The sequence below is a fragment of the Peromyscus californicus genome, unplaced genomic scaffold (assembly GCF_007827085.1).
Source record: "Peromyscus californicus insignis strain IS unplaced genomic scaffold, ASM782708v3 Scaffold_17__1_contigs__length_78620276, whole genome shotgun sequence".
NCBI classification, from domain to species: Eukaryota; Metazoa; Chordata; class Mammalia; order Rodentia; family Cricetidae; genus Peromyscus; species Peromyscus californicus.
The window spans coordinates 38,986,289-39,010,885 of record NW_026294469.1 but is presented as its reverse complement, the minus strand read 5'-3'; the positions used below and the strand labels follow the sequence as shown (position 1 = coordinate 39,010,885).

General features: G+C 42.9%; 1 protein-coding gene across 5 annotated transcripts in view; it reads right to left on the bottom strand.

Moving 5' to 3' along the window:
- The window catches only part of Tnfaip8 (TNF alpha induced protein 8), a 115,333-nt gene that overhangs the window by 11,980 nt on the left and 78,756 nt on the right, over window positions 1-24,597 (bottom strand). The window contains exon 1 of one of the 5 annotated variants that reach the window (XM_052742172.1): window positions 16,740-16,808. The exons of the other annotated variants lie outside the window; for them this stretch is intronic. The gene's annotated coding sequence lies outside the window, so the exon portion shown is untranslated. Of the gene's footprint in view, window positions 1-16,739; window positions 16,809-24,597 lie in introns of those variants that run through there. 5 annotated transcript variants of the gene reach the window in all.

Here is a 24,597-nt window from a genome sequence, read left to right as displayed (position 1 = left end):
CTGGAATTAAAGGCGTGCGCCACCACCGCCCGGCAAAAAACAACAACAACAAAAAAAAAACATTTCATAGGGACCCAAGAACAATTTGTAGACTAAAATCAATTAAGGTAATTGGCTAACAAACTGACGAAGGTTCTTAGTATTGCTTTGGAATGGATTCATTCAGCCTGACTCCCTGCAAGCAGGGTCAGCTCGGTGGGCCGTGTGGCCAGGGCTGGCGGTGGGGCGAAGCTGGGCGATACAGTGAGGGACACAGGCACAGCTTCTGGAATCAGGCAGCCTGGGTCAGAAGCTGCATCATCCCCTGAGGGCCCCTGAGACTGGACCACATCACCTACTTCGTCTGTGCCTCGGTTTCTTCGTCTGCAAATGGAGTTTAAATAGAAATAATCCACATGAAGTGCTGAGTATAATAGCATTTGCTGTTAGGCAGTCAGGTGAGTCTGTGTAATTATCACCATTATAACTGCTAGTTCGTCGTTACAGTGACGTTCTAGTACAGAATGGCTCAGGTTTAAGTGAAGGAAGAACATTAACAGATGTAATCCATACATGCCATTCAATGAAAACTTGTGTTGAGTGTGTCTAACGTGCCAGAGGCTGTGGCTTCAAAGATAAATAGCACTTTCCCTTTTCTCCAAGCACTCAGACTAACAGGGGAAGGAGAGAACACAGGTGGGGTGCACCACAGAAAGTCCACAGGAGGATTGTGGGGAAAAAGCAACGGCAGTGAAGATAGCCAACGTTAACTTTCTGGATGAGATGATGGGTGTGGGGAGACTAGAATCGAACGTTTCTCAAAAGGGGCTTAGCCTCAAAAGAAAAGAAGTTCCTGCCTTAGAGAAATAAGTTACTCTATTCCAGAGCTGACATAGAGACTTCCTACTCACTGGTGAGGCATTATAAATTCTGTTCATTAGCATCCCTAAAAACCGGAAGCCAACGGATGAATTTTACGGGGGAGATGGAGACATTAGGTGTGTATAAGTTGTCAGGGCCTTGGAAGTGCTTCCTACTGGGTTTCTCAGTTCTCAGTGTTTGGCAGGGAAAGGAGAGCAGTCACAGGCATCCAGGGCAAAATTCTGCGTCTTGGGCCACTCATACTAGAAGGGCATGGAAGTGGCTTGGTAATTGCTGTACCGGCTCCTTTGAGTCTCTATGACTCTAATCTCGGAGACTGCATTTTTTTTTTTTTTTTTGAGGACACTGAGTGATCATTCTATATAATAAAGGTTCTACCCTGCTCTGGGATATGCTCCTAGATCACTAGACTTAAAACGCCCAAATAGATACATGCTGACCACAGAATCACATTGGAAACAGACTCATTGGATAGCATTCTCTTTCAAAATTTCATGGAAACAGAGATGTGACTTCTGCTTGGAATCCACAGAAAATGCTTTCAAGAGAGAGCCTGTTATACACTAAAAGGGTTTTGATAAGGCAGCTAGGAGAGTACAAAGTAAGCCTTTTCTAGATGACATCACAAAGCACAATTGGAACAGGGCCTAGCTCCTACATATAGGGTTGAAATTAAAGGAAAATACCTTCCAATCATTTATGAAAAATTGACTGTAGTGAGTTTTTTTTTTTCATTTCAAATTAAGTAAATCTTTTCTTACTTACTATGTTGAACTTGGAAATGCTAGTTGTTCTTATAGATGGTTCAACTGAGCTTGATTTACTTATATATATTTAAGTATATAGCGCCTTCCCACTGTTGATTCAATACAATCTTCTATCAGAATATGGAGAAAAACTCTCTAAATAGCTCTGAGATTTCTACACTTTCCTAAGTCAAGCCCTGAAACTTGCCAGAGGCCCTGACCCCTGATGAATATTTATATTCATGTAACATTTAGAAAAAGTTTAGTACTGAGCCAGCTCTCAGATTGGCATCAATGGTCAATGCACACTTTCTGGTCTAACCAGGTTGCCTCTGGCCAGATAAGAAAGACAACAACAATACAATTACAGTGACCACTCTGTAGTTAACAAAATACTTCAAAACACTTTCATGCACACTTCTGATTTGGACCTATAATTTATCAATCCCAAAGGAGCCAGAGAAGTGAACACAGCTCAGAAGCCCAGGGTGTACAATTAGAGACAGCTGAGGAACATTACTTCTTACTAGAGTGAACAGTTGCTCTATACAAAATGCAAATTAAGGTAATGTTCATTGTTTACTAATTTTCCACCAGATACTCTATACTGCTAAGTCAGCCACATCCTACTTCTTGGAGCTTGTCTGCCCTTTCTGTACCCAAAATAAGAAGCATAGGTCTTCCACATCAGGGATAGAAAACTAAAGGAAAACCACATGCCTGTCTAACCTTACCCTGGCCCTCCATCCCTTCCCCCAAAGGGCTTCTCACCCTATAAGCCTCAGTTGAGATACCACCTCTTACAAGAAACCTTCCCAAATCCAACGACCACAATAAATCTTTCCTTCTACCCTGCTTTCTGCTTGATAAGGAAATCCAATTTCTGTCTTACCTTAACTGCTTATAATCCTTGACAAGCAAGGTGCCAAGCCTTTCATCTCTATAGTCTTCACAGTGCTTAACATACGCCCTCGAGCTAGCACGAATGAACCAAGTTCCAACTCTCTAATCTGCCTTGGTGGACCCCACTAGTATCTTTCACAACTCCTAAAGACATGTCGGAAAATCAATTCAGTTCTTTATAGCTAGAGTTTAACAAAGGAAGTCATTTGTACTCCATGGCTAAGAACATAACCCTATAAAAGGGATATAGACGCATTCTTTCTTCGTGGTACTAGTGATCAAACCCAGGACCTCACATGTGGTGGGCAACACTTCATGTTTTAAAGGAGCAAAATCTATTTTTTTTAAAAAAAAAACAAAACAAAACTGGTGCATTTTCTGTTTTCATTTTTAAGCCATTGCTTTTCTCTCCATCCTCAGCCAAACCGTACTGAATAACTAGCTATCCAATCTTTACAGCAAATGTTCTGGAATCTTCCATACAAATATCTCAAAACCTATCTGTTTGAGTATTTGAGGAGCAGCAACCTGTTGGCCTTACCCTGGGCATCTCCCGAATATGCATCTTGGCACGACTTCCCAACATTCTGTTCACAAACCTTTCCCCAGCAATTATATTAACACGTCAGTCAAGCATCTTACGGCCATATCAACACCTTGAGGGCAGATCCTGCTGAGGGTAAGCGAATGGTGAGAGAAGACACATAGGCGATCGAATAAACTGCTTCAATTCAGACATCAAGGTACTAATGCTCTAGGGGTCTGTGATAAACTCAAGTCACTTTCCCTGGAGTCTCTCCAAACTTTGGGAACTTCCGAGGAGATATCTGAGTTCTCTGAGTAGTTCTTTCCTCGCTGTCTGCCCTTTTCTCTTCAATGCTGTGCTCCCAGGCAGACCCCTCTAGTTGGGGGGGAGGGGGAGGGGGGCTGGGAAGCACTGCAGAGCTTGGAGCCTGGACTCCCCAGATTTCGGGTCTGCATAGAGCTGTATTGCTCTTAGGGTTAGTGTTAGAAAACGGGGACAATTAACCTCAAAAGCTTTGTTTCTGATTTTCTTCCAACAATCATGAGATCCGAGCATAAGAAGCTCACATTCCCACATGACAGTGGTGCCCCTGAGCTAAGCTGTGACCACATTCTTTTGAAGGAGGGTCCCCTGGCCTTTTGAGTGGGTGACCTCTAACCTGCACCATATAAACGTGATGAGATTTTAGAGCAACTTCTGGAACTCCTACTGAATAGTCAGGAATTAAAAATCCTGCCCAGCAGCTCTTCCTCTGATCTGGTCCCCACCTGATTATAGGGTTTTTAGGGAGGTAGAATGTTAAAGTAGATATGAAGGCCTGTAAAAAGAAAATGCCTCCTGATCAAGAGAATAGAATCTCTCGCTTGGGTACAGACCTAACATTCCAATGTGGCCAGATCAATCTCCTGGCCAAGGAAACACCGCCAGAAAGATGGGTTCACTTTAAAACATGCTAATGGAATAGTAGGAATAATTAATTCTTTGAACTAAGGCCCTAACTCAGGCTTATGAAGTCAATTATTACTGAGCAAGTACTTCCTACTGCAATTTCTTACTCCAAGACAGGCAGAAAAAGAGAGCACACATCTTGATGAGTTTGAGAGTGTTTAAAAAGAATAAAGAGGGACTTGTTAGAAATATTAAATATGAGTCTTTTCAATCAAATACTATAAAGCTTGTGTTTAGGACAAGGAATTAAAATCTTTTTTAATACCCCCATCTTGGAAGGCTTTTATGCACACGTTTAATCCTCCCCATCCAGTAAAACCTTTGTTTACACAAGGGCCCACTGCTCTGTTCTAGGGCTTTGATGTCCTAGAGCAGTAACTCTGTTCTTCTTGGAAAAGGGACCTGTTCCCCTTCCTCCTTCATTTTCTGTGCACCAGTTCTTTTCAGAGTAGTTAGTTGAGTTAGATTGTGAGGTTGGGCCCCAGCCAATGGAGAAAAGACACAACCTCTACCTCCGTTAGAATAAAAACCAAATGTACTTCTTTTCTTAGTGTGTTCGCTCATCTGAGTGCACCTTCTTGATCAAGAGTAAAGTTCGCTTTGCTTAGACAAAAATCCAACACACACACACACACACACACACACACACACACACACACACACACAGAGAGAGAGAGAGAGAGAGAGAGAGAGAGAGAGAGAGAGAGAGAGAGAGAGAGAGAGAGAGAGATTCCAGCCCAGCAATTGTGCTTATACATTAGTGTGGTGTTTGAATTAAGAATGGCCACATAGGCTCATATATTTGAATGCTTAGTCACAAGGGAGTGGCACTATTTGAAAGGATTAGAAGAATCAGGTGTGGCCTTGGTGGAGGAAATGTATCATTGGAGGTCGGCTTTGCCTTAGGCTCCCCTCTCTCTGCCTACGAATCAGGATGTAGCCTCCAGCTACTGCTCCAACAGCCGCCTGCATGCCAGTCACCATGCCCTCTGCCATAGCAATAATGGACTAACCCTCTAAAGCTGTAAGCAAGCCCCCAATTAAACGCTTTCTTTCATAAGAGTTGCTTTGGTCACGGTGTCTCTTCACAGCAACAGAAAAAAAAAAAAAAAAAAAAAACCTAAGAAAGTCACAGGCTTCAGCTATATTCGGTTCCTATCTCATTTCTATACAATGTGTCAACTGGGTCATGGAGAGGCGGTAAATTTGCCAAGTTCATAAAGATCTTAGGAGAAAGTTGAACTAGTTGTCACCATATCGATGTGGAATCCTAAACAATAAATAAACTTATAGGTTGGGAGAAAGCCTTCACTCAACTCACTAATTTTTCATTCCACAGATCTTTTTTTTTTCTTTTAAATCTAGTGTCTATCATGTGCGAGGTAGACCACCTGCCCACAAGAAGACCCCTGACAAAAAAAAACCCACGTAAGTGTGAGAAAGAAGTGTGTAAATGAGAGAGTATGTTGTTTCATCCAGGGTGGTCAGGGAAGGACTTTCTGAATAGGTGATGCTTGAAAAGAGACACGAAAAAAGCACAGGGAGCAGCCTTGGCCTGGTGTAACCCCCAAGCTTTTCCCACAAAACCTTTCTTGACTGTCCTGCCTAGCTGTTGCTGGACTGGGCATTTGTGTATTTATTTGCTTCCATTTTTGATCGACAGTAAAATCCTTGGGATTGGTGATACTTTATTACCTATTCCTTGATACAATAAATATTCAGTTAATCTCTAGTATGTATCTCCTAGATTTGTGGCGAGGAGTAGGGCATGGATACTGTTTCTATGAAACACAAACTAAGTGACTACACATGATGTATTTTCCTATCAGCTACACAGCTACTTCAACTACTCTTATACAAGCATGCATATTTCAATGTCATCTCTTGAGAAAAAAATATTCTAGTCATTTAATAACTAAAGGCAGGGATAAAAAAGAAAGCCATCTACTGATGGCCTTGAAACTGGTAGGGATTACTGAATATCCTGAATTCTGTTTTTAGGGTACATTTTTTTAACTATAAAAAAAAAGCATTTTCTTTACAATTATTCACCAGAAACTGGAAACCGAGGGTTGGGGCAAAATGACTCGGTTGTTAGAGTGTTTGCTGTACAGGCATGAGGACCTGGGTTCTATCCCCAGAACCCACATTTTAAAAAAAAGCCACTGTAGTTCTAACTTAATAATCTTCATGCTGGAGAAGTAGGAACAGGCAGATCCCTGGGACCCACTGGACAGCCAGCCTTGCCTACTTAGAGAGCCCCAAGATAATGAGAGACCCCACCTCAAAAATGCAAGGTGGATGGCTCCTGAGGTCGACCTTGACTTCCACACACACATGTACACAGACACCCACACACATTTACCTCATACATATGTATACTCACACCCACACAAACGTGTATACACACACACACACACACACACACACACACACACGCATGCTCGCACTCATACCTAGAAAGCTAAGAAAGCATAAACTTACATTAATTCATTGAAAAAGAACACATTAGGATATATTTTATTTTTTCCCCTTATTGAAACTGGCTGGCTTAACATTATATTTAGAATTTAAAACAATAAAGCCCCTCTCAAGCCAGAAAGACAAATAGTTAAAATAAACACAGTCCTGTGATGCTGACAGCACATACCTGGTATACTAGACACATTCTTTTCATAACTAAAAAGACCATTACAGTCCTTTCTTGTAAGAATTGAAAAACGGGCTGGAGAGATGGCTCAGAGGTTAAGAGCACTGACTGCTCTTCCAGAGGTCCTGAGTTCAATTCCCAGCACCCACATGGTGACTCACAGACCGTCTGTAATGAGATCTGGCACCCTCTTCTATGTACATAATAAATAAATAAATCCTTAAAAAAGAAAAAAAAAAAAAAAAAGAATTGAAAAACATCCCCTGACTAGATCAACTTGCTGTCTTGGAGATGGATTAGTTCTGCAATGGTGGCTGTCAAGGTAAAATAAACTTTGGCAAATGACACAACAAAAAGGGTCATTTTTATGACCGACTGCCAAATAGCAACAAAATGAATGTCTTCTCGCACACACTTTGTCGGCCCCATCTCTTGTGGCCTCCGTCACACCCACTCGCTCCTTGCTCCTGCAGTAAGCCACCTTCCCAGCTCTTTCGTCAGCCCCTGCTCTAGAGATGGAAGAGGGAGAGCAGAGGTCCCCAGGTCAACCCAGGGTCACCACTCAAGTCCTATTAACTTGTGATGCTTCTCTCTCCTTCTGGAAAGGTTTTTGCCGGGGCATTACCAAAAGCAGTGGGTAGCAGATTCCTCCACTTAAAACGTGGCGAATTCTGCCACTTGGAAGCCTGTGGCTGCTGCTGTCCAGTTGAACCAAACACTTATCTCTTTTTTTTAAAAAAAAAAACTGCGGTAAAACTCACATCACATAAAATCTGCACTCCCACCATTTTAAAATTATTTTATTATATATACCTGTTGAACAACCATCCCTAGTATTTAATTCCAGCATGCTCCTATACCCACCAAAATGGACCCCTATAATATTTTAATTAATTTTTTGCTTTTGTAAAAAAGCAAATTAGTAAAAAAAACAAAACACACACACAAAAAAAAAACCCATACGAAAGTTTGGAGGTTCCCTCCCCTCTTTTAAAAAACAAAACCCGACCTTCTGACAGCAATGAGTGGGGAAGGTGGGAAGGTGGGAAAGAGAGGTCCACTCCAATTCCTGACCTGTCCATCCAGCACAGGGGTAATTCCCTAGGGCCCTGTGGTGTGTGAGTTATCATCTCTGACTGGGATGGCCAGGGTCTCACAGCATTCGGACTCACTTTACAAGAACCCAGGATAAGGTTTTGGTGACTCATGAGCCTCAGCCCTTTGTTCCCGGGTTGTCCATCAAACTAGGTGAAGGGGCTACAGCTAGTCCCTCCTCCACAATTCCCAGGCTTTCGTCAACTTCTCTACTCCCTTTTCCCTCACAATGCTTCCATTTTTAACCCCAGAATCTTTTCTGAAGTCTCCACCTAAAGCCAAATTGTATCCACCTTGGCTACATCTTAAGCCTGGCATCTTAATACCACACTATCATGTTTTGTTTCCTAAATATCTGTATTTTATTTCCTTACTACTTAACATACTTTCATTACAAAATAAACTTACTTAAAAAGGACACCATCTATTTACTCAATGTGATTCTGAACTGACATTATCCCCATTTAACACATCAAAGTCATCAAAATCATTCACTGTTCTGAACGTAAGAAGTAATTCAATGGAGACAAGTCACCAACCCTATTAACTGCTACCAGATGCTGCTGTTTGCTGAAGGCCACAAGTCTGCACGTAGCTTTGGATTACAAAATGAGTCCCGTGACTAAGGAGGCAAAGGTCACGTAGCCCAAATACAAGTATTCTCTGGAATGATACAGAAGATTCCAAAAAAACATTGGAAGCACCTGGTCTCGTGATGCGGCTGAAGATGACTGAATGCTACGTCTGGGATTTCCCAAAACCATTTTGCTGTGGTAGCAGCAGCACAGACACCATGTTTTGGGAAACCACCACACATTCCACCCCAAGCTTCACAGTGACACCATCAACATCAGTAGTTTTGCCTCAGATACTGTAGCCACAGATACTTTGTCGTGAACCTCTCTCCCCAGGATGTGGCATCCCCCTTGGGTACTTAACTCATGTGTATGTCTGATAAGTCCTTGAGACCGAGTCCACAAGGAGTCATCCACATTTCATTTTCCTTCTCCAGGGAAGCTACTAGTATTAATGACCCCCTTATCCTGGTCAGATTCCTGTCCTATGCCTGCCTTGTCTTTGGTGAGGAGGGTAACTTTAAACAGTCTAAACCAGCTTCTAAATGAACTAAAATATGTCCCAGCTGATGGGTTCAATATAATAAAAGGCTCAGGGATATATGTATATGCATATCTGCCCTTCTCTTGCTATGGGTACTTCACGGCACTGAAGATAATTATCAGTGGAACTCGTCTCCTGTTCCAAAAGCTATCGTATTCCAAACAAGCTCTGTTTAAAGGGGAAATAAATGTAGCTAGATGGCTGGGAAGCCGAGGTGGGGAATGAGATTTCTCAGCTTGTTTCTTGGGTGAGCATGGGATGGATCTTCTGGGGTGGTTCAAAGTGTCCTACATGTCCATAAAGAAACTGTTCCTATTACCAGGGCCAATGTGGGAGAAAACAAGAGTTGACATAAACAAACAACAGTATTAACTAACATAACCTGAAAAAGCTATTGAGATACAATTTGTGATGGGAAAACTTGTATTTTCAAAGTATCTGGATTAACTTTCTAAAAAATTGAAGCCCATGCAAAATCTGAATAGGCAATATAATGTTCCCACTTTAAAGGCTGGGAATATAATTTTATGGAGTCAAATGATTAACAAGGTTTACATCTTCTTTTTGGTCTTGGGAAATAGTTTTGATCATGTCTGCCAGTTAGTTTACATCGAGCTATTATAAATAACAGAGCCTCCTAATAAAACATTGTTTCTATGGGAAAAGATGATACTTCATTGAAATTTTTATTACAATAGTCTCAAAGCCACAAGAGGTTGAAAATATCTCCTTATCCATTTGGTATTGTTGGCACAAATATCTGAGGCTGAGTACAGTTCTGCCAGCTAGAAGGGTCCCTGCAACTGTGGATGCGCTCAGGTTGCAACTGAGCATGGTAAGCAGCAAAGCACAGTGAGGGTTCATATCAGGGGACCCCCAGAAAGAAGCTAAACTCACAGGATGGCTTTACTGTAATCCATCCAGCCCCACCAGACCTAGTCCACTCCCAGGAGATGAGCATTCATCCTTTCTGAGAGTGCTGACCCCATGACCCAAGTACCTACTGCAGGCCCCGCCCTCCTCAAGATGTGACCACTTCTCAACACTGCTACACTGAGGGCCAATCAAGTGATGAGCACTGGAACCTTTGGAAGACAGAGCACAACCAAACCATAGCACTAGCTAAGAAAAATAACACTGAATTTATCTCTAAGATGTAAGACAATGCATATTCTAGAGAATGCATCATACTTACACAATAAATCAATTCTTCTGAATGTATGATTTCAAAGTCAGTTTCTAAAACTGAGTTTTAAATCTACGCTTGCTAACTAGTTTCCCCTTGAATTCAAAGGGGATTGTCCTTTTAATTTTTCAATTTGTGCCACCTCATTCCCTGATTTTGGAAAAAAAAAAAAATGCTTAGGGGAGTTAACGATTTGCCAAAAGTGGAGGACTTTCTTGTCTCCCTTTTCCACATCCATCCTTACTGCCTTTCGCCGATCTTGGAATGAAGGAAACAGATGCTGGTGCCTGAGATGTGGTCTTGTGCAGTATTTTTAACCCGTCAGCTGTAGAGTTAGTCTTTATATAGGCGATGGCAAGTGTTTCTCTGTACCTTTATTTCCCTGAAACACATAAATACACAAATGCCAGAACCGCACCCACATTCCAATGCAGGGCCCTTTCTACTGCAAATAAACAAAACGAATCCCACCCACGGTCCTTCACTATGCACCGCTGTGGAATAAACCATACCTCACATCGTCCCACCAGAATTTATAAGCTATTTAAACCAGTGTTTAGAGAATTTAGTTCATATCAAAACAGAGTTTAATCCCTGAGACCATGTGTTTAGTACGTACAAAGCAAAGAATCTTTTTCTATTATATCTGCATTGGGGTGGTGTGTGGCTTCATGGCAGAGTGCTTGCTTAGCAGGTGTAAGGTTCTAGATCCTTAGTAACACACTCATACATACATACCGACACATATACACACACACTCTCTATTACTATTAAGTTTACACTAATAGAAAATTGAGCAATATTCGATTAAGAAAGCTACACAATATTTGGATTAAGCTTCTGTTTTCCAAAATCAGAGCCTTAACAATCTCTCCTTTCCACTGTTTGAGTGGTCAAAAAACACTGACAGGTGAGGGGCCCTGGTTCATCTTTTCTTGCTAATGTAGGGCTCACTGCATTTTGATAACTATATTAATACTATGTTAATATATTTCCAAAAGGTATTTATATATTTTATATCTGTGTATCTTTATAAGTCTATATTTATGTCTATCTATCTGTATATCTATTATCTATCTATCATCTATCATCTGTCTATGTATCTGCAGTCACTAGGGGTATCTGAGAAGCTTGGCACTCTGTAGCTAGGGTTAGCTCATCAGCAAAGGTCTTAGGAAAGCCCCAAACTTTGGGAAGATTTTCTCCCCCAGAACAATTCAGATCATTACTCAGTGGCTTGCCTTGTATCACTCACTACGAGGCAGAACTTCAAGGTATGCACATACATAGTCAGAGAGCTGAGACCATTTTGTCAAATTTGATAAAGTCCATTTTCTTTTGTCTTCTGTGTATAAACTTAGAAAAACTCTAGCTCTACCTGTTACAGGTACCAACCTGGGTTCAAAGCCTCCTGGACTCAGCTCAAAGTGTTTTTCACCTAGAGGCATGCACTGCTTATTGCAGTTACACTCATCTCCACTAATAACACTATTCTTTACTCCTAAAACTTTTTACTTGAAATTATACTTAGCTAGTGACAAGCCTTTGGGGGTGATTAGTGTTCTCATGGAGCACTTGAAAAATTCTACAGCAGAAGAATTCCCCTGAATTTTAACAGAGAGATATTTTTGTGGGGAAAAAAAACCTGCAGGTATTCCAGACATGGAGTTTGGCTAAGATATGTCTTTTTCCAATGGTACCATGGTATGTATTTTCATCAAGTAATTATATCAGACCCAAATTTGAAAGCCGAATCTTTAGTTTCTGCCATGTTCCCACTGAGTAGGAAGTTAAGTAACGACATCCTTGGATCAGCTTGGACAGAGCCAGTCTGCTCAAGGCCCTCCTGTGGCCTGTCTGCTCTGAGTTGGGTCCTGAACACTGTGTTCAAACACCTACCAGCAGATTGAGTAGGACAAGGTCCTACCAGGTCTTCCTAAGCTTGTAGCTATGCAGTGTGTTAGGATTGCTCAGTCTAGTTTTAATTGACTTATGGGAATGGCATAAGTACTAACCAAGTATCACACACCACACACTAGAACGTACAAACCAGGAGATATGCCCAGAGGCATAATAAATATCCAGGTTTGGATAATCCATGAATCTCATGAAAATCACACATTTTGTTTTTGCAAAATATTTTATATTGTGGACCATCTAGAAGTGGGCCTATCTTCACACTTCATTGGGTATCAAGCATTTTCTGTTTGCCTACAATGTATTATTCATCATTTTAAAAAGCTATGAAAAGCTAGAGAGATGGGTCAGCAATTAGGAGCTCTTGCTGATCTTGCAGAGGATCCAGGTTCAGTTCCCAACACTCACCTAGAGGCTCAAAATCATCCCTAACTCAAGTTCCCGAGAAACACACACACACACACACACACACACACACACACACACACACACACACACACGACACTCATACACATTAAAACAAAAACCAACCAAACAACATGGGGGACTAGAAAAATGGCTCAGTGGCTTAGAGCATGGATCCAGGCTTGTTACTATTGCAGAGGATCCCGGTTTGCTTCCCAGCACCTACACGGTAACTCATGACCATCCATAACCCAGGTTTGCTTCCCAGCATCTACATGGTAACTCATGACCATCCATAACCCCGGTTTGCTTCCCAGCACCTACATGGTAACTCATGACCATCCACAACCCAAGTTCCAGTAGACTCTATGCCTTCTTCTGACATCCTCAGGCACCAGGCACACACACGTGGTACCCGTACAGGCAAAATACTCATGCATATAAATAAATCAATCTTAATTCCTATCTCTACTCTCAGGTCCAAGAGTCTTGGTTTCTAAAAAGCTAAAATGAATCGATATTTTCCACCAAGGAACTGTTTTTACTTGATGAAAATTCATATACAGGATTTAAAATTTTAAAAATCAAGCTCTAATCTAAAACAAAGCAGGAATTGCTTCCTCCTGCTTTGGCATGATACAAGAGGTACCAACAAGGAAGGCACACATTTTACAGTCATAGCCATGCCGTGCCCTACTGCAATGCTGTGCTGGCTACTTTTATGTCTACCTGACACAAGCTAGAGTCATCCAAGGGGAGGAAACCTCGATTGAGAAAATGGCTCCAGAAGATCGGACTGTAGGCAGACAAGCCTGTAGCGCATTTTTAAAATCACTGATCGGTGGGGGAGGCCCAGCATGTAGTGGGTAGGGACACCTCTGGGCTGGTGGTCCTAGGTTCTATAAGAAAGAAAGCTGAATAAGCCAGTAAGCAGCACTCCTCCATGGCCTCTGCATCAGCTCCTGCCTCCAGGTTCCTGTCCTGTTTGAGCTCCCATCTTGACTTCCTTCAGTGATGTGGAAGCTTAATAAGCCAAATGAACCCTTTCCTCCCCAACTTGCTTTGGTCATGATGTTTCATTGCAGCAAGAGTAACCCTGAGACAGATCTTAACCATATATTTTGTAAGTTTATGATTTATTTCTAAACTTAGCAAATGAAGTCTAGCTGTGCTGTGGGATAATACTCTTGTAAACTGATTTAATAAAACGCTGATTGGCCAGTAGCCAGGCAGGAAGTATAGGCAGGGTAAGCAGATGAGGAGAATTGTGGGAAGAGGAAGGCTGAGTCAGGAGACATTAGCCCACCATCCAGGGAGCAGCATGTAATGGCACACAGGTAAAGCCATGGAACATGTGGCAATATACCTTTTAACAGAAATGGGCTGAGTTTAAGTGTAAGAGCTAATCAGTAGTAAGCCTGAGCTAATGTCCAAGCAGTTTTAATTATATAAGCCTCTGTGTGTTTACTTGGGTCTGGGCGACTGCAGACCAGGAGGGACACAGGAAAACTTCAGCTACATAGCTGTGTCCCTGAAGATGTCTCAATGAATTGATCCTGACTTCACCCTAAGTCAACTAAAAATATTTGCATGTGTTTTGTATTTTAAATCTGGCATGCCTTTGTATTTGACAGACAAATGGGAACTCAAGTGAGCCACACAGGCTGAGTTGAGGATGTAGAAGGGAAGCACTTCGTTTTTGTGCAGACAGTCTCATCTCAGCCACGTTACATCTCATTTATAACTTCCACAACCCATAACCAATACTTCTTAAATCCTAACACAGGAAAGGGGTGCTGGTTAAAAGAGACACCAGAAAGACTTTCTTCCCTTAAGTTAAAGGAGGAAAAATTATAATATTTTTTAGAGAGGGAAAGAAGAAAAAAAGAACTTTCTTTTAGAGTCTTAGCTAAAAGCAGCACGATCACTAAAAATATTGGTACCTGTCAAAACAGCATGGTTCTTCCTGAGTGAAGGGGGGATCTGATTTAAAGAAGTTTAAAAGTGACTAGGCTACGTGGACGGAGCTTTAGGGGTGGGAAAAGGTGATATATCATATGGGCCTTATATTCAAAAGGACAAGTCCCTGGTCTGGGGAGCTGCCCAGGCTCATTTTCATCTCTTAGCTTAAACTTCTCCGTTGGCAGGTCAGGTAGGTACCTCAGGAGGGTGGTAACTGAAATTGAGCTAAAATTAAAAGAAAAAACAAGTAGCAAATACAAACCCAGAAGATTCTAAGGACTATTCCAGATTCTTCACAATTCATTTTTAAAAATCAATAAAACACCAACAGCATGAGAAAAGTTTCAATCTGTATACTATACAAAGTTAGGTGAAATGGTGGCCTGGAAAAATGTAAAATAGCAGAGTGGTTGGCTTTGAACTTCAACATGTAACACACATTGAAATGAGTGACAAAGACCTATTCTGTCCAAAATCCCCCACTTTATTTTAAGCTTGGAAAATGGTTAGTCATATCTATACTAAACACTTCCTGTCCACAGGCAGGCTAATGGCAACCAACTGCCAAGTTCAGTAGCTGCCTACATTCAGTCAATTGAGTCATTCATGAACTAAAAAAAAAAAAAAAAAAAAAAAAAGCACCATAGACTTAAAAAAAAATCTGGCTGACTAAAACTATGAAGGATATACAATGAAAAACAGAACAGACCATTTCACAAAATAGGGAGAGATGGTCCATGAAAAATAACAGAAAGAAAGCCATAGACAATTCTACACTAAGAAAGTGTTGGTAGGTTCTATGATACTCTAAAAACTCTACTAAACATAACAGTTCTCTCTTTCCATTTGTCCTAAGTTACCATCAACTGTGAACATGGCACAGCCTAGAATCACCTGAAAAGGGTCTAAATCAAGCAACTGTCTTTATCAGGTTGGTCAGCGGGCATGTCTTCGAGGGGCTGTCTTGACTGTCTTAATTGAGGTCGGTGGGCCCAACCCCACTGTGCGCAGCACCATCGCTAGGCAGGTGGTCCTGGGTTGTATAAAAAAAGGTTAGCTAAGCTTTAGCCTAGGAGTGAGCCAGAAAGCAAGCAAGCAAGCAAAGAGCATTCCTTCACGGTTTCTGCGTCAGGCTCCTGCTTGAGTTCCTGTCCTGACTTCCCTAGATGGACTGTGACCTGGGAACGAAAGCCACATAAATCCTTTCCTCTCTAAAGCTGTTTTTGGTAAGAGTGTTTGATCACAGCAACAGAAAGGAAACTATAATACTTTCCCCTACCATTAAATAATCCAACTGACATTCTACATCTCTGTGGACAGAAATGCCAAAGACGTTCAATGGAAAAAACAAAACAAAACCCAGCATCAACAAAGGCAGCTAATCAATCTGCTGCTAACCCCTTCATCTTTCCATTTGGTCGAAGCACGTTTTAAAGGAAGAACGACTTAAGAATTTTAAAGAAACAAGAACCAATCAGGAAGGACATGATACTAACTGCTCTACTGATTGCAATTTTACATTAAGGACTCATCTTCGGGAAGGAGAATGGAAAACAATTCAGGACTGCAAGAATGACCCTTTCCCCGGCAACCTTGAGAACTGTGTCAGGCTTCAGCTCAACAGCCTCTCCCAGTAGCAATTATAATATACCTGATTAACACTCAGATGTGTTGAAACAAGCCAGCTGCAGCTCCTCTGCTGAGAGACGGGAGGAACACCTCCCTGCCCCCATGGCCAGATGCTCTGATGAAACGATCCCATAGCACGCTGGAATATGAGGCCAGAACAGGTATGTGCAGGAATCACTCTTCCGTGTACTTCTAGAATTATCAGCTTGATCATGAAGTCAGGACTAAGGCTGAGTGACCAAATAACGTAGGCCAGTTCTAGCCATAAAAAAAATCCTCAGCCTCAAATTCACAGGGTTCGAATCTGACTTGTCAGTGAGGGCAGCCCCCAGAATCGGGTGTGTAGCTTCTGTGGCAAGGGGCTTTGGTTTTTAAATCCACTGAGCGGTCACTTACTGCTGGCCCTGTCCAAACAGACGGCCCAGAGCAGCAGGCAAATCTGAGATGATTCCCACAGGCTGGCTCTACCCCTTTGCTAACTGATCATCTGCCATTTGCTAGTTTTCAGAGGAAATCACTTTTATAATCCAGTAAGGAAGTTACTGGACATTCTAGCCAGCTCAACACAGCCCCAGCTTTTGACTGGCCCCAAGTCAGCAGCAGGATTACCAATGTCACCGTGGCCTTCTTTATGGGCCCCCTGTGCAGATCCAGCCTGAGAAATTTACTTTTTAATGATCTTTTAATAGCACCACCATCCCTTTGGCTCCAAGTTGGCATAGTGCATTGGCAAACAGCACCCATCCCGCTTCCTGCTAAACCAACCAAAATAAGCAGACTGCCCAAACTTACCCAGGTCACCGTTGTTGCTTGCCTGGTAAATACTGCAGCTCACTTTGGGGCTTTTCAGCCACTTTTTGTCCAATTCACATTTTTTCCGCACTCCTCCCTTCCCCGCCTTCCACACGCCCACCCACGCCCACCCATTCTTACTCTCCGCTCCCACTCCTCCCCCCTCCCCCCTCCCAGTTCTTCCTCATTGTTCCTTTACTCTGGAATCTGCCAAATGGCTCCTCCCTTGACTTCCCTTTCAATTCTGGTTTCCAGTCCTTCCTCCTCTTGCCTTTCCTAGGTGCTATGTGCCCCAGAATTCCACCTCTGTGGACGACTCTCCGACTCTCCGGGAGACTCCTTCTTTAATTATCCCCTGCCTCTCAAGAATCTGAGTCCAGTGATCAGACCGGTGATCTGAGGAGGGGGTGTATTTTCATACTAGCTATTCCAAAACGGACTTACCCGATTTTCATTTTAACTCCAGAAAGAAAAAAAAAAAAACATCTCACAAGTGCCTTACTATAAGGGGAACAGCTGATGCACGACCATTGTACTTTGACGGAATCATTTTGTAGAAGGAAAAGGTGGCTTTGCTCTTCATGAAAGGTGCAGGGAGAATTCACTGTGTGAATGTGGTCAGCAGGCGTGGGCAGGGTTCTGCCTTGGGTGCCATTGTGAGCCTCCTTATTTACTTAGCTCCTAAATGAAGCTGTACATAAACATTATCTCCTGGTTTCTCACCAGGAACAAGCCATGTAACATATTTCTGCTGGTATATGACAACAGTTCTCTGTCTTAATTATAGGATGAAATGGAAATTTCCCAAAATGCTTCTGAGTGTTTCAAATCCTACTTAATGTGTATAAAAATCACAGTCCAAGGTGCTCTAGGTTAGATACCAAAACTATACCACCCTGGCAAAGGCATCGGTGGCTTCCCATTATACAACTTGGGCCAGAAGTAAACACATGGGAAGAGAGGAAATTAAGGCACAAGGGAGGAGAGAAAAATTCTCTTATTCTCAAGAGGGGCCAAAGGTCTTCAGAGCACAGAGAGCTGTCTGATGGTGTGATACAATAAGAAATCAACACGATCTTCATCTCTGGCTCCTGGCCAGAGTTCCTAAAACCCTGGGAATTTCCTAAGGGACAGGAACATCTTTTGTTATATGTTCTAGGTTCACTGTTTCTGTTACAAAGGTCCTAAGTGAGAGAAGCCTGTTTATGCTAATGAGGCAACTCAGAGACTAGGGGACTGGAAGACAGAACCAACCAAGTGACAAGAGGAGGGAACTTCATCTAGAGAAGGGGAGGAACTGGAGACTCAGGTCAGTTTCCAAGGGCTAATGAACAGACCCCCTCATGGAGGAGCCTAGTTGGTACCTCTGGAGTCACAGGGGTACTTAGGGTCCTGTCTCACCCTTTTCCTTGGTATCTCTTCTGTTTGGCTCTAATTGTGTGGGTTCCTTTATTATAAGCCAGACATTTTCCCGAGTTTTTGATCTGCTGTAGCTCATGGGGAAACTTTTCCCACCCGTTTTACATTTTTTCTCCCTTGGTTATCACCTGTTACTTTCACGCATCGGTGCTTATTTGATGGGATGCCCCAGAGGCCTGGAGACCTGCTCAGCAGACTCTTCTCAACACGGACGGGAGGTGCTGGGATGGGCAGAAGGAAAGGAGTCTGCTGGCAATTAAGACTTGGAAGGCACACAGAAATGGAGATGATGGGAGCTTAGGAGGACTGGGTGTTCACAGCAGGACAGTCTTCGTTCACCCATTTAACACAACTGAATGCCCAAGGCACATTCCAATCCCACCCCACCCCAGATGGCCTCCTCAAGCTTTGGCTCCCAGGTTTAATAGAACCCAACTTCACTCAAGGCCCCAAACCAAGGCAAAGTATTCTCTCTAGCATCCGGTCAGACTCAGCTGGCCATTTCTCCCATGGTCTCTTCTTCTGGCTTCCAAAGCCCACTCTCTTTGAGATCTACTCCTCCCATCGGTATGAGTCTAATTCTGTTTCCTTTATGAGTGCCATCTCTCTCCACCCCCTGTAAAAAGTGGTTGTTTTCAGAAACTAAACCCATGGTTCAGCCTCTTCTTTCTCTACACACTTCCTCTTGGAGTTCAGAGAGCAAGTGATCTCTCCACCTGACTTCACTCCTCAATATTTATAAAGTTAAACCTCACTTATCACTATCACTATGGAGCTAGAGGACACATCCCTTCTCAAGTCTACGTATGTTGCTAAGTGCGGTTACCATCTTAAAAACCATGAGCACGGTGGTAGGGTACCAAATCTAATCACATAGGTTTTGCAGTGTTACTGATTCCCAGAGCAGGACTCTGCTACCAATTTGCTCTCCACTCAGTAATTACTCACAAGGACAGTACAACCCCTACAGCTAACTCTCCAACGTCGGTGAGCCATCAGAACAAGATTTAACACTTATTCTGTCACAGTCATTGGCAGGGGCTGTGGAAAACAGTAGGCTACTGACCCTCAACCACTTCCTAAAACCAAATATTCTGACTCCCAGAATGCACCAGGCTTGCAGGCACCAGGGAAGGGGAGGCTGTGGGATGGGCATCTGTTCCTGCAACGGCATGCTCGGGGCCAGGCTCTAACTCCTTCCTCACCCCCACACATACAACACATTCTCCCGAGGAGTTCCCCGCCCAACCAGCACTCCCAATTAACTGTTCTTAAATGGATATCCTTAAAGGAAAGAAAACAGGTGAGCTCACTGGTTAAGGCCCTCCATTGGCCTGTCACTTTCAAAAAATGAGGGATCTGATCGGATCTATTTGCGGAGCTAAATATTACTTAATAGTGCCGTATCTTTTATTCTCACCGGAGAAGGTCGAGCAGGAACACTTAATTTGTTCGAACGTTGCATTTAGGTTTTTTTCAACTTCTCCCAAAGGTAGTGGTGATACCAACACAAACAGATTACTCTCCCAGTGCACAGAGATTTCATGGCCTGAAGCCAGAGCCTGTGTTTGCATACATCCTCACTTGTAAAACATGCCAGGGAGCAGGTAGAAGAAGGCTGGTGGGCACTGTTGGCCTTGGTGCCTCATCTCCAAGATGAAAAGTTTAGATAAAAGAATCTTCGATGTGATCTTACTCTAACCCCCAAGCACGCTGAGTGATTCTACATGCACTTTCAATGAGGATCGTTTGAATGACAAAACATTTGCGAAATAGACCTCCCTTAAATGGATAGACATGCACCGGACTTCATTTCATTCTAACTCATTGGTGGTATTATTTTAGGAACAACTGTCTACACAGACCGCATTATGTACCCTGCTCGTTTCACTAATTTCCAAGTTGTTGGCGTCATTCTCAGAAGAACAGAAATGTCTACAAATAAAAGGTTGTGGCAAATTTCTGACTTTCGTATCATGTTGAGATGAAATCACCAGATCCTGACATTTTTTTCTGGCTGTGTTCTCTTCCACCCACGCCCACCCTTTGGCTGCTTCCTGGATTACTAACAGCCAGGAGCAGGGAATTTCATCACCCATGCTCTCCTGACAGTTCAGTGGTATCATCATCCAAGAACAACAAAGGTATGGTGCGTAATCAGGCTGGTAAAACTTTTCAGAGGTGTACATGGGGAGCCTCTATTGTACTCCAGCTTTTAGAGGTGGGAGCACCAGGGAAGGCAAGGCCAGCGAGTGGTTCACTGTAGAGGAAAGAGTACGCCACATCTGTAAATGAATTTTCTACTTCTAGTCCTTCTCAGTGCACTGTACTCTCAGGCTAATGGCTACATAAACGGAGACAGGTAATCAAAGTCTGGCCTTCGAGAGAGAGAATGCTATGCCTGTTCCATTATGGATGACATCAAGGTCAGGTGAACCAAGTACGAGGCGTCTGCACTATAGCCAACCTTCACCACCGCCTGGCCTCGCCTTGTCAATCTCTCTGCCAAGCAAGGGCTGTAAAGAGAAGACACACAGGAAGTACCTGGCAAGGCAATGACTGAGAACACGGAAGTGCCACACCGCTTGTGTCTGGAACGATGAGAATAAACAGCATGCTATACATAGTTTACCCAGCATCACAGGGGGCCATGACCACAGAGGAGGATTCTAGTAAGTCACCGCCATGAAAGAGCTGAACCTCTCTCCTCAATATTTGACCAGCCAAACTGTGAAACTTGTAGAAGAAAACCTTCAGGATGATGAAACAGAAAGGAGCTTCTGGGGCAGAGCAGGGTCAGGGGTGGGGGGTTAGGCCAGGCCAACAACACGGGAAACAAAAGCAAAAGCAAACAAATGAGGACACAGCACATGGTAAAGGCTTCTGTGGGGCAGAGGGAACCATAAAGACATCACCTACAAAATAGAAAACATTTGCAAACCACTCATCCGGCAAGGGACGGATAACTGTAAAGCGCAAGGAAGTCAAGCAACTCAACAGCAAAACCTCACGTGACCCAGCTAAGACTCGGAAGAACTGTCTGAATGCGTCTTTCTTGAACAAATCCAAATGACCAACAAATGCATGAAAAGTTATTTGCCCGACACTTGTCATCAGGGAAACATAACTGGAACCAGCAGTGAGAAGCCATCACCTCAGTCCCGGGGGCTGTCACCAAAGGAAAAAACGAAAACGATTATGCTGGCACGTATTTTGAGAAGAAGGAATTCTTATACACTATTTGGTAGAACTATAAATCATCGTAGCATTACAGAACACAGTACGGAAATTCTTCAGAAAAACAGAAATACAATTACTATACAATCCAATGACCCCACTTACTGGGTGCTTATCCACAGGAAATGAAATCAGAATGCCAAAGAAATACCTGCATGCCCATATTTAACACAGTACTGTATAATAACCAGGCTATGGAATCCACATGGGTGTTCATTGACAAATGAATAGAGAAAATGTGATGAGTACAAAATGGAATACCTTTCAACCATGAAAACAAATGGATTCCTGTCATTTGGGACAATGTGGCTAGACCATTTCACATTTGGTGAAATAAGCCAGACACAGAAAGTCAAATATCACACGTTGTCACATGGTCAAGTACAAAAATACATGACACAGAAGGACGAAGTCCCAGGTTCTAAGGTCTGGAGATGACTACAGTTAACATCGAATCACTCCAGGAAGTATTTCCTGCACCGGAGTTCCTCCGTGTCTGTAGGATGCAGGTACCTACTATGCTGACTTTTAGACCTCCTGCCCTCGGGCTGGATAGAGGCACTTCAGAGTGCCCGGGCAGCTGCCTCCTGGCAAGAGGCAGCAGAGAGAGTGAGCCAGAGCCTCTTCTCTAGGGCACAAGCCGACACCGGCTACAGAGACTCTTGCTGAACCCCAAGCTTACGTGAGGATGGATGAGGGCAGGTTTAGACATTTATTGGAAGTTTTACATGGGGGTTGAAGGGACAGTTAGTTGGTCTCTGTTCAAATCCTGATTTTACCTTTCCCAGCTTCAGAAACAGTGGTTTATACTTTGAACTGAAGTTGCTCAGCTGTCAACTGGGCTAGACCCAAAGGATCATTGCACAAATATGCAATGAGAAGTATGCCCAGCAATGACCGAATCTAGTATAGGAAAGAACTCAGAATACTCTAGCTTCCATACTGCTTCTTCTGTGTTCAAGGAAATTCACGATGCTGGCAAGCTACTTAGGCCCTGACCCCATGATTGTTTTGCCTGTGCTATTAAGAAGAGTACTTGTGTGAAATGTTTAAGAAAATCAAAATAGGTTTGTCCTCTGGATTTGGAAGGCACCATTCCATATGAATTGCTTCCAGTTTGGTGTAGGAGGTTCAGGAAGAGAAAATGTATAACTTTGTTGTCAAAGAAGTTTATAATAAAGTGCAGGCAAATGGAATGAATTATTGTAACATGGGGTGAAAACAGTACATACTGGGTACGTGTAGGATGCCAGGGAACAGCCTGGAAGAGCATTTTCTGCAAAATGGGTGCACTTGGAGACAGAACTGGCATGAGGCAGAGGCAGAGAGAGATCAGGAAACGGGACTGTTGAGAGGAATGAGGAAGTGACTGAGCAGAGTACTGCGGGTCAAGTGGTGGGGTAGATTGCTGTGGTTAAGGGGATGCAAATAAGAACTTCCCATTTCGGAGAAGGTCTCCTTTTCACAGTTACTGGAGTCAGACTCCCACTTCCCAGTCCTGGAATCAGAAGCATCCTCTCCCCCAGCAGCGAGGGCAGAAACTCAGGCAGCCAAGACCAATCAGATGGCTAATATCTGGGATTTTGAAGGTTAAGGATGACCGAATACTCTGTAACAGAAAACCTGGGCAGTGGTGGCAACCTAACTAGATGGTTCTTGGGCATCTGACTGTACAACCGAATACATTCTGAAAGCCTGGGTTTCCAGCCTGTTAGCGGGTGCTGTGGATTTGATCTCAAAGGTTCCCCACAGGCTTATGTTTAAAGGTCCCCAAAGGCACAATTGAAGATGGTGGGGGGTTTCCAGTGATGGAAGGGTGCCAAGGTGAGACCCCAGCCCATCCTTGTTCTCTTTGGTTTCCTGGATACCACATTAATGGTTTTCCTTCCTCACGATATGCTGCCATCAGCCCAGACCCAAGGCCCACCAATCATGCCCTGAAGCCTCTAAAACTGCAAGTCAAATAAATCCTTCAACCAGAAAGATCCATACCTGTAATCCTAGCACCTAAGGGGCTAGGACAGGATAGTGAATTTGAGGCCCCCATGGGTGTACATAGTGAATTTAAAGTGTAACCCAGGCTAGACAGTAAAAGCCTATTTCAAAAAACAAACAGTAACAAAAAAAATGTTTCCATAGAAGTTAATTACCTCAGGTATTTTTGTTATAGCAACAGGCAACTGTCTAACACAGTGAATGTATGAATTATTCAAATTTCCAACAATTATTTGGTTTACAATAACAGAAACTGTGTTCCACTTTTTGCCACTGGAATTCTAGTGATGGAGGTGATTATTATAATAATCAGTACAAATGCTCAGGTACAGGACAGATAAAGAAGATGTATTCCAGGAGTAATGGGGAAGGTAAAGTGGGAATCCTTTCTTGGTGACCACTCTGAGGCAGACAATGAAGGAAAGAACAGAGTTGATGAGAGTGTGTGGGCTTATAATTTGGAATCTGAAGAAGCGGGGTGTGGCCATCAGTAGAAACACAGAAGGGAGATCAGATCTGTGCCGGCAGAAGGGGTGCACGGTCATGTGAGACTTATTGAAGGTTCCTGTTCAATGTTCAAAGCACAGTGTCTACCAGGAAGCTCACTCGGTATACAGGTGGTTCTTAGCGGAGTCCAGGATGGAGGCAAAGCAGACATGATGAAAAAGCTAAAAAAAAAAAAAAATAGGAAACCAAGGGATGGTGATGTCAGAGGAACCAAGGGCAATGCTGGGTTGTAGTATTAAATACACTTGTGTTTTGTTGGTTTCATGTTACATTTATGTGGGGTGTGTGTGTGTGTGTGTGTGTGTGTGTGTGTGTGTGTGTATGTGTGTGTGTGTGCCATGGGAGGTGTATAAAAGTTGTAGAGGTCAAAGGACAACTTGTAGGAATTGGTTCTTACCTTTCCCATGGGAGTTCCAGGTCATACAGCTTGGTGGCAAGCACCTTTATTGGCTGATCCATCTCACTGGCCTTTAAACTTATTATTATTGTTGTTGTTGTTAGTGTTAGTTATTATTATTTTTACTAGTAGTTTTTAAAGGTCATTAAGACAAAAGATATGACCGGAGGTTTACTGATGATTTTGACACATTTATGGACTGATGAACCAAAAAGACAAAAAAAAAAAAAATTCTACAAAACAAAATACAAAAGCAACCAGATTTTAGTAAGATAAAGTACTAGGAAAAGAACATTCACAGGC